This window comes from Chiloscyllium plagiosum, chromosome 22, assembly GCF_004010195.1.
Source record: "Chiloscyllium plagiosum isolate BGI_BamShark_2017 chromosome 22, ASM401019v2, whole genome shotgun sequence".
NCBI lineage: Eukaryota > Metazoa > Chordata > Chondrichthyes > Orectolobiformes > Hemiscylliidae > Chiloscyllium > Chiloscyllium plagiosum.
This window is the reverse complement of record NC_057731.1, coordinates 53190275-53205115: the sequence shown is the minus strand read 5'-3', so window position 1 is coordinate 53205115 and position 14841 is coordinate 53190275. Positions and strand designations below refer to the sequence as shown.

General features: G+C 46.1%; 1 protein-coding gene across 7 annotated transcripts in view; it reads right to left on the bottom strand.

The window, feature by feature from the left end:
* lzts2a (leucine zipper, putative tumor suppressor 2a) overlaps positions 1 to 14841 on the bottom strand; it is a 218523-nt gene that overhangs the window by 114594 nt on the left and 89088 nt on the right. Inside the window, exon 3 of one of the 7 annotated variants that reach the window (XM_043713071.1) lies at positions 9691 to 9831. The exons of the other annotated variants lie outside the window; for them this stretch is intronic. The gene's annotated coding sequence lies outside the window, so the exon portion shown is untranslated. The remainder of the gene's footprint in view (positions 1 to 9690; positions 9832 to 14841) is intronic. 7 annotated transcript variants of the gene reach the window in all.

The window sequence follows — 14841 nt, the reverse complement described above, 5'->3', positions numbered from 1 at the left end:
GGGTAGGTTCTTTACTCAGTGAGTCGTGAGTTCATGGAATGCCCTGCCAGTTGCAGTGGTGGACTCTCCCTCTTTATGGGCATTTAAGCGGGCATTGGATAGGCATATGGAGGATAGTGGGCTAGTGTAGGTTAGGTGGGCTTGGATCGGCGCAACATCGAGGGCCAAAAGGCCTGTACTGCGCTGTCGTTTTCTATGTTCCATGTTCTATAAACATAATTTGTCACGAGGAGAAAACATGAGAGAAATTCAGCAAAAGGATTGGTCAAAGCTTTTACAGGAGACTTAAAAGAAGAAGGAAGGGCTAGGCATAGAGAGACGTCCACAGCTTTGGGTCCAGTTGACTGAATGCAGGGCTGATAAACACAGGAGCAAAGAGGGTCAAGGAGAGTCAAAAGGCCAGAAACAGACAGACACCGAGATGCAGATCCAAGTCTGGTGATGTGACCTTTGAATCATGACATTGGCACCCAATCCCTTCCACCCATGTAGGATACCGCTGGGTCATGAAGACTGAAGACCATGAGCAAATGACACCCTCCGCACCCCCTCACAAGGCCAGGGGTGGTGGCTGAGAGATTATTGTGCCGGGTGGGTGGGTTCACTGAACGAGCACAGAGGGACAGAACCTTTCATGTCTCTCACAGTGGGCAGGACTCAATGTGGTAACTCTTTAACCAAAATAAAGGGGCAGGGGATGGACCAACCTCTTGAATCATGTCATGTAGCATTACAGCAGCATAGTGGCTCAGTGGTTAGCACTGCTGTGAAAACATATTTCCTCTCATTCAGTTTAAATCTGCCACTCCTTACTGTAAATCACTCCCCAAACCCCCATCCCTGGGACCCCACCCCCCCAAATACCCCAGTCAGCATGGGGAGAAGTTTCTTCCTGTCTCCCCTGCCTGTGCCCCTCATGATTCTATACATCCCAATCATGTCCCCTCTCAGTCCCCACTGCTCCAAGAGGGAAAAAACAGTATATCCAATCTCCCTTCATAATTAGAACTGTCCAGCTCAGGCCACATCCTGGTATAGTGTCCTGTGCACCCTACCCAGCACTATCACATCCCAAAATATGCAGCACGGTGGCTCAGTGGTTAGCACTGCTGCCTCACAGCATCAGGGACTCAGGTTCGATTCCAGCCTCGGGTGACTGTGAGGAGTTTGCATGTTTTCCCCGTGTCTGCATGGGTTTCCTCCCACAATCCAAAGAGATGCAGGTTACGGTGGATTGGCTGTGCTGGGTTGCCCACAGTGTCCAGGGATATGCAGGATAGGTAGGTGACCAATGGGAATGCAGGGTTTCAAGGAGTGGGTGGGATGCTGTTTAGAGGGTCAGTGTAGACTTGATGGGCCCAATGGCCTACTTCCACACCGTCAGGATTCTATGATCTAGAATCCAGGAGGAAGAACATACAGAGAGGCTGCATTTCACAGCCAGTGGTGCAGTGTCCAGGGAAGTAGCCAATTTGTATGTAGCAAGCTCACACAAGGAACATTGCAACAACAGCCAGGTTATTGGAGTTATTTTTTAAAACACTTTTAGTGCAGGATACACTTAATCAGGACATCTACTTTATTCAATAAACAATGCATCAGGCTCTTTTCCCTTGGAGGGGATGTAGGTCTCAGCCTAACACCTCAGGGACAACTTTAACATTTTGCAGGAGTATCGATTCTAGGACCTGAGCAGACTCGAAGGGCCAAATGGCCTTGCTCCTGCTCCTTTGTTCGATGTTTCAGACAAGGCAATGCGGTCACACCTCCCACTGCATTGCTGCACCAAAACACTGGAGACATTGTAAAGGGCTGGCCTCATTTTAGTCCACACAGCAAAGTTGCAAGAACTGAACTGCACACTGCATTTAGTCACGGTTATGAGGCTGGGTGGAGGCCTGAATCCACTGCCGTCAGACTCAGAGATGGGAAGGCTACCAACTGACCTGAAAGGGTACAACTGTCTTTGGCTGCGTTTGCAAAGACACAGTCTCTGTGTGATCTGCATAAGAAAATCTTAAACTGGAAGCACTTGGGCTCATAACCCCAAACCAAAACCTTGCCTATATACAGCGACGGTACCCTTTAAACATTCTGCTCACACGAGAAAGCAAGACAAATAAAGATGACAGACAGTAAATAAATAAAATCTCTGCTCCACGGGACCTTTGATCTTCATTGAGGTCAGTAGGGGTCTTCAGTCCAATAAATAGTCTTCCTTTGTCAAAAATTATGGAATATTTCAACCTAACACTCAGGGCATTCATTTCCTCCTGCTTTTCCACATTGATCTCTGATGCCTCCAATTAATCTTCTTCCTGCCCAACCCCTTGTTACTTACTGCTGCCGTGTCCTTCATTCTACAGGAGGGCGATAAGATCAGCAATAACTGAGCTGCCCCGCTCTCCTCATTACCAAGCCTTGCAGATGAAAAGAGTTTCCTTGCTTCGAAATCGCTACATCTTTTTTTATTCAAAAAGCAATATCCGCCGGGAGTAGACTTTCCAATTTTGATTAATTTCCTTTTACTTAAGGAAATAAATAGGGAGCTTATGAATGAGGAGAGAGTATTAGACATAGAAGGAGATGGTTATCCATCATTCTACTCCAGCAAAACAGGTCACTCTCCCGAAGAGTCTAAGCTGCAGATGGTTCTCCTCCTATTCCTCAGCTGACCCTCTCGTTGGCTCCTTCTGTGCTTTTCTCTGTCACGTGGTTATCCAGCTGCCTGTTCTCATAGCATCCTGACAGTGTGGAAGCAGGCCATTGGGACCATCGAGTCCACACTGACCCTCCAAAGAGCATCCTCCCCAGAACCATACCACACCCCCAAACCCTGCATTTCCCATTGCCAATCCATCTGCACATAGAGTCATGGAATCACAGAGATGTACAGCACAGAAACAGACCCTTCGGTCCAACTCGTCCATGCCGACCAGATATCCCAACCCAATCTAGTCTCACCTGCCAGCACCCGGCCCATATCCCTCCAAACCCTTCCTATTCATATGTCCATCCAAATGCCTTTTAAATGTTGCAATTGTACCAGCCTCCACCACTTCCCCTGGCAACTTATTCCATACATGTACCACCCTCTGTGTGAAAACATTGTCCCTTAGGCCTCTTTTATACCTTTCCCCTCTCACCCTAAACCTATGCCCTCTAGTTCTGGACTCCCTGACCCCAGGGAAAAGACCTTGTCTATTTACCCTATCCATGCCCCTCATGATTTTATAAACCTCTATAAAGGTCACCCCTCAGCCTTCGACGCTCCATGGAAAACAGCCTATTCAGTCAATTCAGCCTCTCCCTATAGCTCAAACCCTCTAACCCTGGCAACATCCTTGTCAATCTTTTCTGAACCCTTTCAAGTTTCACAACATCTTTCCAATAGGAAGGAGACCAGAATTGCACACAATATTCCAACAGTGGCCTAACCAACGTCCTGTACAGTCGCAACATGACCTCCCAACTCCTGTACTCAATACTCTGACCAATAAAGGAAAGCATACCAAACACCTTCTTCACTATCCTATCTACCTGAGACTCTACTTTCAAGGAGCTATGTACCTGAACTCCAAGGTCTTCTTTTGGACTGTGGGATTTGAAGCAAAAAACTTTATTCATACACCATGGTAAAAATACAACAAGAGGAAGTAGAAATTGGAATAGTTTAACTCTATTGGAAAACCTAACAGAATAATGGATTATTTAAAGACTAAACAGTAACAGTTCCAATGTAGTAACATCCCATAAACATACTCTTGGCAAAGGCAAGTTCAGTAAAACAGGTTGTCTCCCATACATTTCTCCAGTTCAGGAGGAAAATATCAAGAGAAATCTCAGACAGAGAGAGAGAGTAGCAGGGAGAGATCTACAGCAGCTTCCAACCCCAGCTTCAAGACCTAGCAACTGCTACTGAAAAACTAAAACTAAACATCCTGCTTCTTCGGGAGCTTGACCCCACCCATTCAGGCTGCTTCTATTGTTTCAACATTAGAAAAAGAAGTCCACAGCCTCACAAGCTGTTTATTGTATGGGATTTCAATAGTCAGTTGGTAACATGCCTTTAAAACGTTTCTAAAAAATAACCACGACAAAATACACCACATTGTATTCCTCGCTCTGTCTATTACTCTTTTACATGTTGTATGGTATGATCTGCCTGTACTGTATACAGAACAAAACTTTTCACTGTACAGGTGACAATAATAAATCAAATCAAATCAAAAACTTCTTAACACCATAGTATCGTCACATCAGGCTAGCAGACAAACCTTTCTCATAACGTGTGCCATTTCTCTCACGCAGAGCTGAGGGATTGTTGCTAATGAGGAATTTAAACTCAGGCCGGTGAATGTGTGTGTTCAGATTGATGGTGAAGATCACTCAGCGCCTTTCAGTCAGACCACTACAGTTTACACGGTCTCCTGGTCACCCCCAGGAAAAGCACAAAATACCTGGTCAACTGTCTCAGGGCGAGGAGTCCAGTCATGAGCAAAGTCACTGTGGTCCCAGAGGACCATAGGCTCCTCTCTCACTAGAGGGTGAGCCTCATGTTAACCTGAGGGGAGAGGTTAATATGGAGAGATCTTCACGTTAACCTCCACCAGTGTGGGAATTGAATGCATGCTGTTGATGGTAGTCCGCATTACAAACCAGCCATCCAGCCAACTGAGCTTATTGACTCTCTTCTGCTGTGTGTAACTCACCTCCTGACTTCCTAAAGTCTGCCCACAGTCCACAAGGTACAAGTCAGGAGTGTGATGGAATACTCCCTACTTGGAGAAAGTGAGGACTGCAGATGCTGGAGATCAGAGCTGAAAATGTGTTGCTGGAAAAGTGCAGCAGGTCCCTACTTGCCTGGATGGGGGCAGCTCCAACAACACTCAAGAAGTTTGACACTATCCAGGGACAAAGCAGCCTGCTTGATTGGCACCACATCCACAAACATCCACTCCCTCCACCACCGATGCTCAGTAGCAACAATGTGTACAAGACGCACTGCAGAAATTCATCAAAGCTCCTCAGACAGCGCCTTCCAAACCCAAGACCACTTCCATCTAGAAGGACAAGGGCAGCAGATACATGGGAGCATCACCCCCTGTAAGTTCCCCTCCAAGCCACTCACCACCCTGACTTGGAAATATATCGCCGTTCCTTCACTGTCGTTGGGTCACAGTCCTGGAATTCCCTCCCTAAGGGCATTGTGGGTCAACCTACAGCAGGTGAACTGCAGCAGTTCAAGAAGGCAGCTCACCCCCACCTTCTCAAGGGGCAACTAGAGACGGGCAATAAATGCTGGGTCCAGCCAGTGACGCCCACGTACCCCGACTGAATTTTTTGTAAAAACGCCTGATTGAGGTTTCTGTTAAATGCAAATCAGTCTCAAAAAATAGAACAACTCGAAAATATGTCTTGAGGTGTTTACAGCATCAAGAGTCACTCAGAATGACTTGGGACTGCAGTCTAAGGGAACATGAGGGGAACTGTGATGGTTACTCCACTCCCTTCCCCTGTCTCAGAATCACAATTCCATCAGGACCGTACCCAGACAAATGAAAAGCCGGTTGCTCGGTGAGACACACACCGACTTGCAGCAAGAAGCCACTTACCCCTACCCCATTCACCCCCCCACCCATACCCAATCTGGGTGGAAGGCCCACCTTGGGGAACTACCAGGCAACTGAACCAGCTGAAGGCTGTGTCGGCCTAGTGGAGCCAGGGAAGCCTGTCTCACAGGCTCTCTGAAGAGCTCAATGAGAGTTGGGCTGAAGACCTGGGGGAGGGCACAACCTTGAAGTGGGGAGGGGAGCCTCCAGTGAGTGAGGGATGACCTAACAGGAGGCCTCTTGCTCCCGTCCCTGAACCAACCCCTCAATGCCAGACATAAGCAATAAAAGCTCCCTGGGGGAGAAAGTGATGACTGCAGATGCTGGAGGTCAGAGTCAAAGAGTGTGATGCTGGAAAAGCACAGCTGGTCAGGCAGTATCCGAGGAGCAGCGTTTCAAGCATAAGCTCTTCATCAGGAATAAAAATACCAGCCTAACCAGATGAACAGGCTGTCCCTGCCTTCCAGTTGAGGGAAAGTGAGGTCTCCCAGTATTTGTCATCGATAGGGTCTGAGGAAGTGGGGGTTCCTAAAGCCTCTAATCCCCTCACACAGCCCCCCCCTCCAAAAAGTGGAAGACAGGTCATGGGCAGGCAGGCTACACACTGCATTTAAAGAGGCCCCAGACCCCTCCCAACCAACTCCCAACCCTATCCCTTTCAGACAGGCCGGATGGGGCTCGGCCTGGGATCGCATTCAAAACAGCCTCACAAGAATCACATCCAGACATTTCAGTTTCACTAAACAGTGTTAAACACAAAAACAACACACAGTCTCTTTCTGTTCTTCAGAATGATCTGTGTCAATCTGTGGATGTTAAATGTAAATGTGCCCTCATTCGCAAAGCAGACCAACGTGACTGTGACAGTGTGATATGTCCAGGACCTGCACACATGTGCAGCAAGGAATAGGTGCCAGGGTAAGCTCAAAACCTTCCAAATATGAGGAGTCAGCAACATGTGAATAAGCGATGCAGTCCCTTTTTAAGTAGTCGGGTCAGGAAGTGTTTGGTACAAGCATTTGTATTCCTGTCGGAAACAGCAGCAACCAGTCCAGGCTTGTAACAAATAACAATGTGTCCTAACTCGTGGTGACTTCAATGGCATCCGGCCTGGCAACTGGGCACTTTTCTGGCAGTGTGCCAACTCCTGCCCCTGCGGAACTTCCTTTGACAATACAATTATCATCCCATTGAAAAGAAGGAGCGAACGAGAGGGAGAGAGATGGAGAGAAAAAGAGGGAGAGAGATGGAGAGAAAGGCAGTGAGAAAAAGAGAGGGAGAAGATGGAGAGAAAGGCAGTGAGAAAAAGAGAGGGAGAAAAAGAGAGGGAGAGAAAGAGGGAGAGAAAGAGAGGGAGAGAGCACAAGAGAGAGGGTGAAAAAGAGAGGGAGGGAGAGATGGACAGAAAGAGATGGCGAGACAGCAATAAAAAGGGTTAGAGATAGTGAGTGAGCGAGCAAGAGAGCACGACTGAGCAAAAGAGAACACAAGAGAGAGACAAACTTCGGGAAAGAGCGAGGGAGAGAGAGAGTTAGGGAGAGAGAATGAGGGACCATACAGGAGAGAATGAGAGAGTAAGAAAGAGAGTGCGCATTAGACATTGAGAGAGAGAGAAAGACATTCCACTAATTGTCTACCCCCAGAGGTCTAGCCCATTCACTGCCCTCACTCCCTGTGAAGAAGGACTGTCCTTTTGCTCATACCTCCCACTAGTCCTCCCTTCTGGGCAGGTTGTGGTGCAGTGGTAACATCACCGGCCTGGTAATTGAGAACCCCAGCCTAATGCTTGGGGAACATGGGTTTGAATTCCATCATGGCAGATGGCGACATTTGGATTCAACAAACAAAATCTGGAGACAAGCTTGTCTAATATAAACCACAGTTGTTAAACAAAAAATCCCCATCTTGTTCACTAACGCCTTTCAGGGAAGGAAACTGCCATCCTTACCTGGTCTGGCCTACATGTGACTCCAGACCCACAACAACGTGGTTAACTCTCAACTGCCCTCTGGTTAATAAGTGCTCAGTGATATTTAAATCCCATGAATAAATAATTTGTAAAAGAAGGAAACCATGACAGGGAAGAGGGGAGTCACTGGGGAGGGTGCCCAGCTAGTCTCCATCAAGATGGGATGTAGGTTTGCTCATTGAGCTGGAAGGTTCATTTCCAGACTTGGAATGGTCAGCCCTAATCACTCCCACTGTTGGGGGCTGTGCTGAACTCAAAATTTACCACGAGAATTATTGAGGTTAGACCCTGTAACAGTTACCCTGAACCAAATCACCAAGCCAACCTTGAGATGACCAATCAGGTTAATTTGTTTATCTCAATCTACTGCAGCTAGCCAAGTCTCAAAGCTTGGTTTAACCGATAAGGGAACTAACATACCAGCACGCCTGACTGACTGCTCGCAGGATGAGTTGATCATTCGGAGAGATAATTTTAATTAAAAGCTCTCTTCCTCACTCTCATGCAATCCCTCATTCTTTCTTCCTGTTAATTAAACCCTTATTTCAGTAACTTGAGATTTCCAAGGAGAGAGCGGAACTGCTTCAGCAAGATTTGACAGAGAAATTCCAACAGAGAAAAGCACTTTTGTTCAGGGATTTCAATGCGGAATTGGATGCAGTATAATGGCAGAACTCCCCTTTCAGCTTCTTGAACCCCTCTCTTTCATAAATGCCCAGGAAATGATTGTATTTCATTTGAAGGGCTATTGTCATCAGATGGAGTTATGTGATTCATGTAAGTAGCAGACAGTCAAAACTGTAATTAAACATCTTTGTAAGTGTGGCTGCAGGCTACCAGGGAACTGAGGATTGAACACTTCACTGAGCAGCTGGAATATGTTGCTACAAATTCACACCTCATCAGCCTCCTCCCTAATGGGAGAATGCTTCCACAAAACCCCGTCAGCTTAAAACTTCACTGGGAGGTCAAAGCGACTAACACTCAGTGCCACCCACCTTTATCTTCAAATTCTTGTTTATTTTTCTGTATAGGCCGTTGCTATGGAGGCAGATTAGTTGCATGGCTGGGATCACAACATTCCAAATTTCAGAAGGATCATGTTTCTGGACCTTGTCACAACTAGATACCATGGGGATACAGGTAGAGAGCAAGAGGCAGGAGTCAATGAGAGAGGATGGGGTCGTGGGGAAGGCAGTGTGTGTGTGTGTGTGTGTGGGTGTGTGTGAGATGTGTGAGAGCGTGTGTGTGTGTGTGTGGTATACAGCTAGGCCTGCATCCTTTGCCAATTTAACAACAAGTTACTGTGGAAATGCCAGAAATCTGAAATAAAAAGAGAGAAGAGTTGGGGAAACTCAGCAAGTCTGGCAGCCCTCCATGGAGAGAAAGCAGACTTAATGTTTCAAGTCCAAGATGACTCTTCTGCGGAACTCAAGAGAAGTCAGACTGGAGTTGAGATGTTAACTCTGTTTCTCTCTCCATAGTTGCTGCCAGATTGGCTGAGTTTTGCTTGCACTTTCTGCTTTTATTTATTACCTGTCTCTAATCATTCAGAGGGTAGTTATGAGGCAACACGTCGGGTCTGGAGTTACATGTGGGTCTGGATGGCTGATTTCCTTCCCAGAAGGACATTAGTGAAACAGATGGGTCTTTATGACAATGGCCATTATTGGGATAGCTTTTTATTCTGGATTTTGAATGAATTCGAAATTTCACCATCTGCCAATGGTGAGATTCAAGCTCATGTCCTCAGTGTATTAACCGAGGATTCTTGAAATCACTCCACTGAAGCCAGTATCCCATCACCAAGTCACCTAAAGTGCACAGAATCTCTGACACTCCTGTTCATATCTGTCAGCCAGGGCTCCCTGATTGGACCAGATTAACAGCCCCAACCAGGGAACTCATATTCTATGAGGTCCACTTGGCTAACTTGGTTACAATTGCTGCAGTTCTGCATTCCTAGTCTGGTGACAGGGTCACTCCCATACAGCCTGCTCAGGCTGGTTTTTAGGGACCAGGAGTCAAGTCACTGGTGGAGGGAAAAGCTCAGAATAGGAAGGAGAGCAGAGTGCTGACCACTACTACGAGAGTAAATGTGTTACTTACCTGGGGCATAAGCCAAACAACAAGTGTTTCAGACCAACATCCACCATTTTCTCTTGCTGACAATCCTCCCCAGCAGTAGCCCCTCTCCGGGAGGTGACAGCCTATGACTGGACTGTTATTGCAGAGACCCATGTTCAAATCCTGCCATAGCAATTGGTGGAAATTGAATTCAATAAAAAAGAAATCTGGAATTTAACAACAACCACAAATCCATTGTCTGATTCACTAACGCCTTTTAGGGAAGGAAACTGCCATCCTTACCTGGTCTGACCTACATGTGACTCCAGACCCACAGCAATGGGGTTGGTTCTCAACTACCCTCTGAGCAATTAGGGATGGGCAATAAATGCTGGCCCAGCCAGCGACGGTCTTATCCTGTGAATGGATTTTTTAAAAAATCATCCATCCACTTTGCCGGCCTACATGTGACTCCAGACCCACAGCAATGGGGTTGGTTCTCAACTACCCTCTGGGCAATTAGGGATGGGCAATAAATGCTGGCCCAGCCAGCGACGGTCTTATCCTGTGAATGGATTTTTAAAAAAATCATCCATCCACTTTGCCCCAAGGATGCTTTGGAAGCATTTTCCATGGGGGAGCAGCCAGGAGATTGCCCGGAATACTGCTCATCCAGGGATGAAGATTTCTAACTGTAGAGATGGGTCTGTCTGTACATTGGCTCAATTCCACACCTCCTGGCCCTCAGACAGGTTCTGTACAGAGCCGTTACACTGCCTCAGCAACTCAGGAGCAGAGAACTGATTTCACAATCTCCCCTTATTATATCTCCCTTTATATAACACCTGTTGGGACCTCAGCCAATGAAGTGGTTTCTCAAGCAGAGTGACAGTTGGCTTTCACAGAGTGAGCTCACACAGACGACAGTGCAGAGATGACTGGTATTTCCGTGATATTGTTCGGGTAAATAGGCATCAGCTGCAGCCTCCCATTCCTCTTTAAAAGCAGGTCATAGGTCAATAGGTCAGAGAACAATAGGTCCACAGGCCTTAGCAAACTCTGGGTGGCACCAGAGCTATGCTCGATTATCAACCATTGAGACTTGTGCTCAGGCTTCTCAATCCGTACCACTGAATTGATACGACACCAAAGGAGGCCATGCTTGCACTGACTGTATTATCTCCCACCTTTCCCCCATACGCCTGCACACCATTCCCATCCAAATGACCACCTGATGCCCTTCTTAAATGCCTCAATTGAACCTGTGTCCACCACATTTTCAGACAGAGCCTGGCTGTGTTAAAAAAAGCTTTTCCTCAGATCATCCTTGTTCCTTTTGAGATCATTTTAAACCTACACCTTTTCTATTTTGATCCTTTTATGAGTGGGAAGATTTCTCCTTATCTGTTTTATCCATGCTTTGGAAATAATCCCTCTCAGGCTCCTCCTCTGCAGGGTAAACAATTCCAATGTCTTTAACCGATCCTCATTACTAAAGTTTCTCACTCTGCACTCTCTCTAATGTGTTCACTTCCTACAGTGCGTTCACACTTTCCCTATCATGTGGTGTTCAAATCTGTACACATTACTCCAGCTGAGATCTAACAAGGGTCTTGTGCAAGTGTATTATCAGAACAAAAGTTTTGCTTTGTTTCCAGCATCTTCAACCAAAGGAAAACAAACCTTATGAGGGAGTGACTTTTAACAAAGATATTAACAGGAGCACAAATGTGACAATGCTGTCACTCTAAAAAGATTATTTTGTCTGTGGTTCTTTTGAAGAGAGGTAGTAAAGATAGGGGCATCAAAGCATCTAGTTTAACCAAAGAAGGGGAGTAGTTGGTTTAACAATGGAAGGGGAGTGGCCGGTTTAACAATGGAAGGGGAGTGGTTGGTTTAACAATGGAAGGGGAGTAGTTGGTTTAACAATGGAAGGGGAGTGGCCAGTTTAACAATGGAAGGGGAGTGGCCAGTTTAACAATGGAAGGGGAGTGGTTGGTTTAACAATGGAAGGGGAGTGGCCGGTTTAACAATGGAAGGGGAGTGGCCAGTTTAACAATGGAAGGGGAGTGGTTGGTTTAACAATGGAAGGGGAGTGGCCAGTTTAACAATGGAAGGGGAGTGGTTGGTTTAACAATGGAAGGGGAGTGGCCAGTTTAACAATGGAAGAGGAGTGGTTGTTTTAACAATGGAAGAGGAGTGGTTGGTTTAACAATGGAAGGGGAGTGGCCAGTTTAACAATGGAAGAGGAGTGGCCATTTCTCCCAGTTCAGGTTTTTTCTAGTTTGTTTTCGCTGTCGCTATCCCTAGATGTGAGAGTCCAGGGCAGCTGCAACTGCCAATAAAGAATTCCTCTGACTTTCTTCTGAGATCTTACTCTCTTGATGTGCTCCCTCCTGGCTATAAGAATCTGTGTTTGAATTTACCTTTTTGCCAAGGGGTGTGTTTATGGGATGTTACTGTATTGGAACAGTTAATTAGTAATAGTTACTGTATCGGGTTGGTTCAGTTTTCCAATCGTTAAATGATTCCAAATTCCATTTTATTTTGTTTGTGTTTCAACAGTCGTGTTTAAATAAATTCTGTTTCGCTTAAAACCAAGTGGTTTGACAAGCTGCATCACACCTCGAGTATCTGCCTTTAAACAAGAAAAGGTTAGGGTCTAGGCTACCTTGTTTAAGTGTTTTGAGGGGATCTGGCCTGGTCCATACACAAAACTAAAGGAAATTATATCAAATTGAGTCAAAAGCTGATTTATTTTATATTTGTACAGTATATTTATAAATAGCCAAGATCTTTTCTCCAGGGTGGGGGTGTCCAGAACTAGAGGGCATAGGTTTAGGGTGAGAGGGGAAAAATTTAAAATGGACCTAAGGGGGCAACCTTTTCACACAGAGGGTGGTACGTGTGTGGAATGAGCTGCCAGAGGAAGTGGTGGAGGCTGGTACAATTGCAACATTTAAAAGACATTTGGATGGGTATATGAATAGGAAGGGTTTGGAGGAATATGGGCCGGGTGCTGGCAGGTGAGACTAGATTGGGTTGGGATATCTGGTCGGCATGGACGTGTTGGACCGAAGGGTCTGTTTCCGTGCTGTACACCTCTATGACTCTATGTCCTATTTTGCCTGGTCATAGCAGAAGTTAATTTCTCAGTGTTGCTCGTCAGTTTCCCCAACCCTAGGATGAATTCTAGCCAATTCGCAAACATTTTCCTCCGAGGGATGTTGTAACATCGCTGCCAATAAAACTGAGATATAACAAAAGAAATGCTTCAATCGCCAAGGTCACGGCAGGAAAATAACTTTGTACACACCGCTCTCTGCAGTGAGGTTATCAGTCCAAACGTTACAAGGACAGCACACACTGAAGGCAGTTTGGGTGGATCTGATATTGGTGTCACTTTATAACCACTCGAATGTAAACAGCAGGTGGTCGAGAACAATGTCTGTTTCCTGGAAGCTTCAGAGTTTGCCAGACATGTGTCAATCCACCTGAACAGAGATTAAATCTTTAAATCGGCCTGTTAGCAACACTCCACAATTCTCTATCCTCCAGCTGCCTCTCTGAAGGCCACTTTTAAAACTCAACTCTTTCATCAAACCGCTGTTTATTCTTCCCAATATTGGCTGCTACTGCTCAGTGAAGTTCCTTGTGAGCTACATTTAATTTTTGTGCAAAGGGTGCTATATAAACGCAGGAACAGTGCATCATGGATGGGGCACATTCAGTCCATCAAGCAAGCTTCCGCAAATTGCCTGCTCTTTCAGAAAAACAATCTTGTTACAGTCCCACTCCCAGAATCATTCCCCGAACCCCTTGTAAAGTTATCTCCAGTATTCTATCCAACGCCCTCTTTTTCATTTTATCTGTTACACCCAACTGACATTGTGTGGGTTTCACCCACCAAGTTTCCAATTCCAATATAGAAAGTTACAGCTGTATAACACGGTGGCACAGTGGTTAGCACTGCTGCCTCACAGCACCAGGGACCCAGGTTCAATTCCTGCCTCGGGCAACTGTCTGTGTGGAGTTTGGACATTCTCCTTGGGTTCCCTCCAGGTGCTCCAGTTTCTTCCCACAGTCGAAAGATGTTCACGTTAGATGAATTGGCCACGCTAAATTGCCCGTAGTGTTAGATGCATTAGTCAGGGGTGAATGTAGAGGAGTGGGTCTGGGTGGGTTGCTCTCCGGAGGGTCGGTGTGGATTTGTGGGGCTGAAGGGCCTGTTTCCACACTGTAGGGAATCTAATCTAAGCAAAGATAAGTCATTATTTCAGAGAACTGCAAGGTTGATTTTAGGTTTGTCTATCTCTGCGTCGTAAGCAGCAAACCCACTCACCAAGACACCAACACCGTGATTGCCCTTGGTCTGGATTATAGCTAGACAGTAGGGCCAATTAGACAAATATCTGATGTCTGCATATCAGTGTAACAATGCCTAGAAAATGCTGGAGAAACTCAGCAGGTTTAGCAGCATGTGTGGAGAAAGAAACAGGGTTAATGTTTTGAGTCTTCTTCAGAAAAGCCAGCAGCACACAATCATTAGACTGTGCCAGTACTTTGAAGAGAAACCTTAAGAACACAATAACTTGTGACAGGGAGGAGGCCATTCAGCTCCTCGACCCTGCTCTGCCATTTAATGCGATCATGGCTGATCTCATCTCAGCCTCAACTCCACTTTGCTGTCCACTCCCCATAACCCTTCACCCTGTTACTCATTAAAAATCTGTCTACCTCCTCCTCAAATTTACTCAATTCCCCACCATCCACTGAACACTCTGGGGGCGTGAATTGCACAGGTTCATGATCCTTTGAAAGAAGTCATTTCTCCTCATTTCTCTTTTAAATCTGGTCCTAAAACTGTGACCTTTCATTCCAGACTGCACCACACGAGGAAACATTCAGTTATCTTAGAGACTAAATGTCACCTCTGCTTCTCTCTCCTCAGATGCTGCCTGACCTGCTGAGTTTCTCCAGAATTCTCTGCATTGCTTCAGATTTCCAGCACCCTTGTATTTCGCTTTTATTATTGCAATGCACTATTGTGATTTGCTGAAACAAACACAGAATACTGGAGAAACTCAGCAGCATCCACCTCATCTGCACACCTTTGGACTGTGGGAGGGAACAAGGGGGAGGCAACGGCCTAGTGGTATTATCACTGGACTGTTACTCCAGAGACCCAAGCCA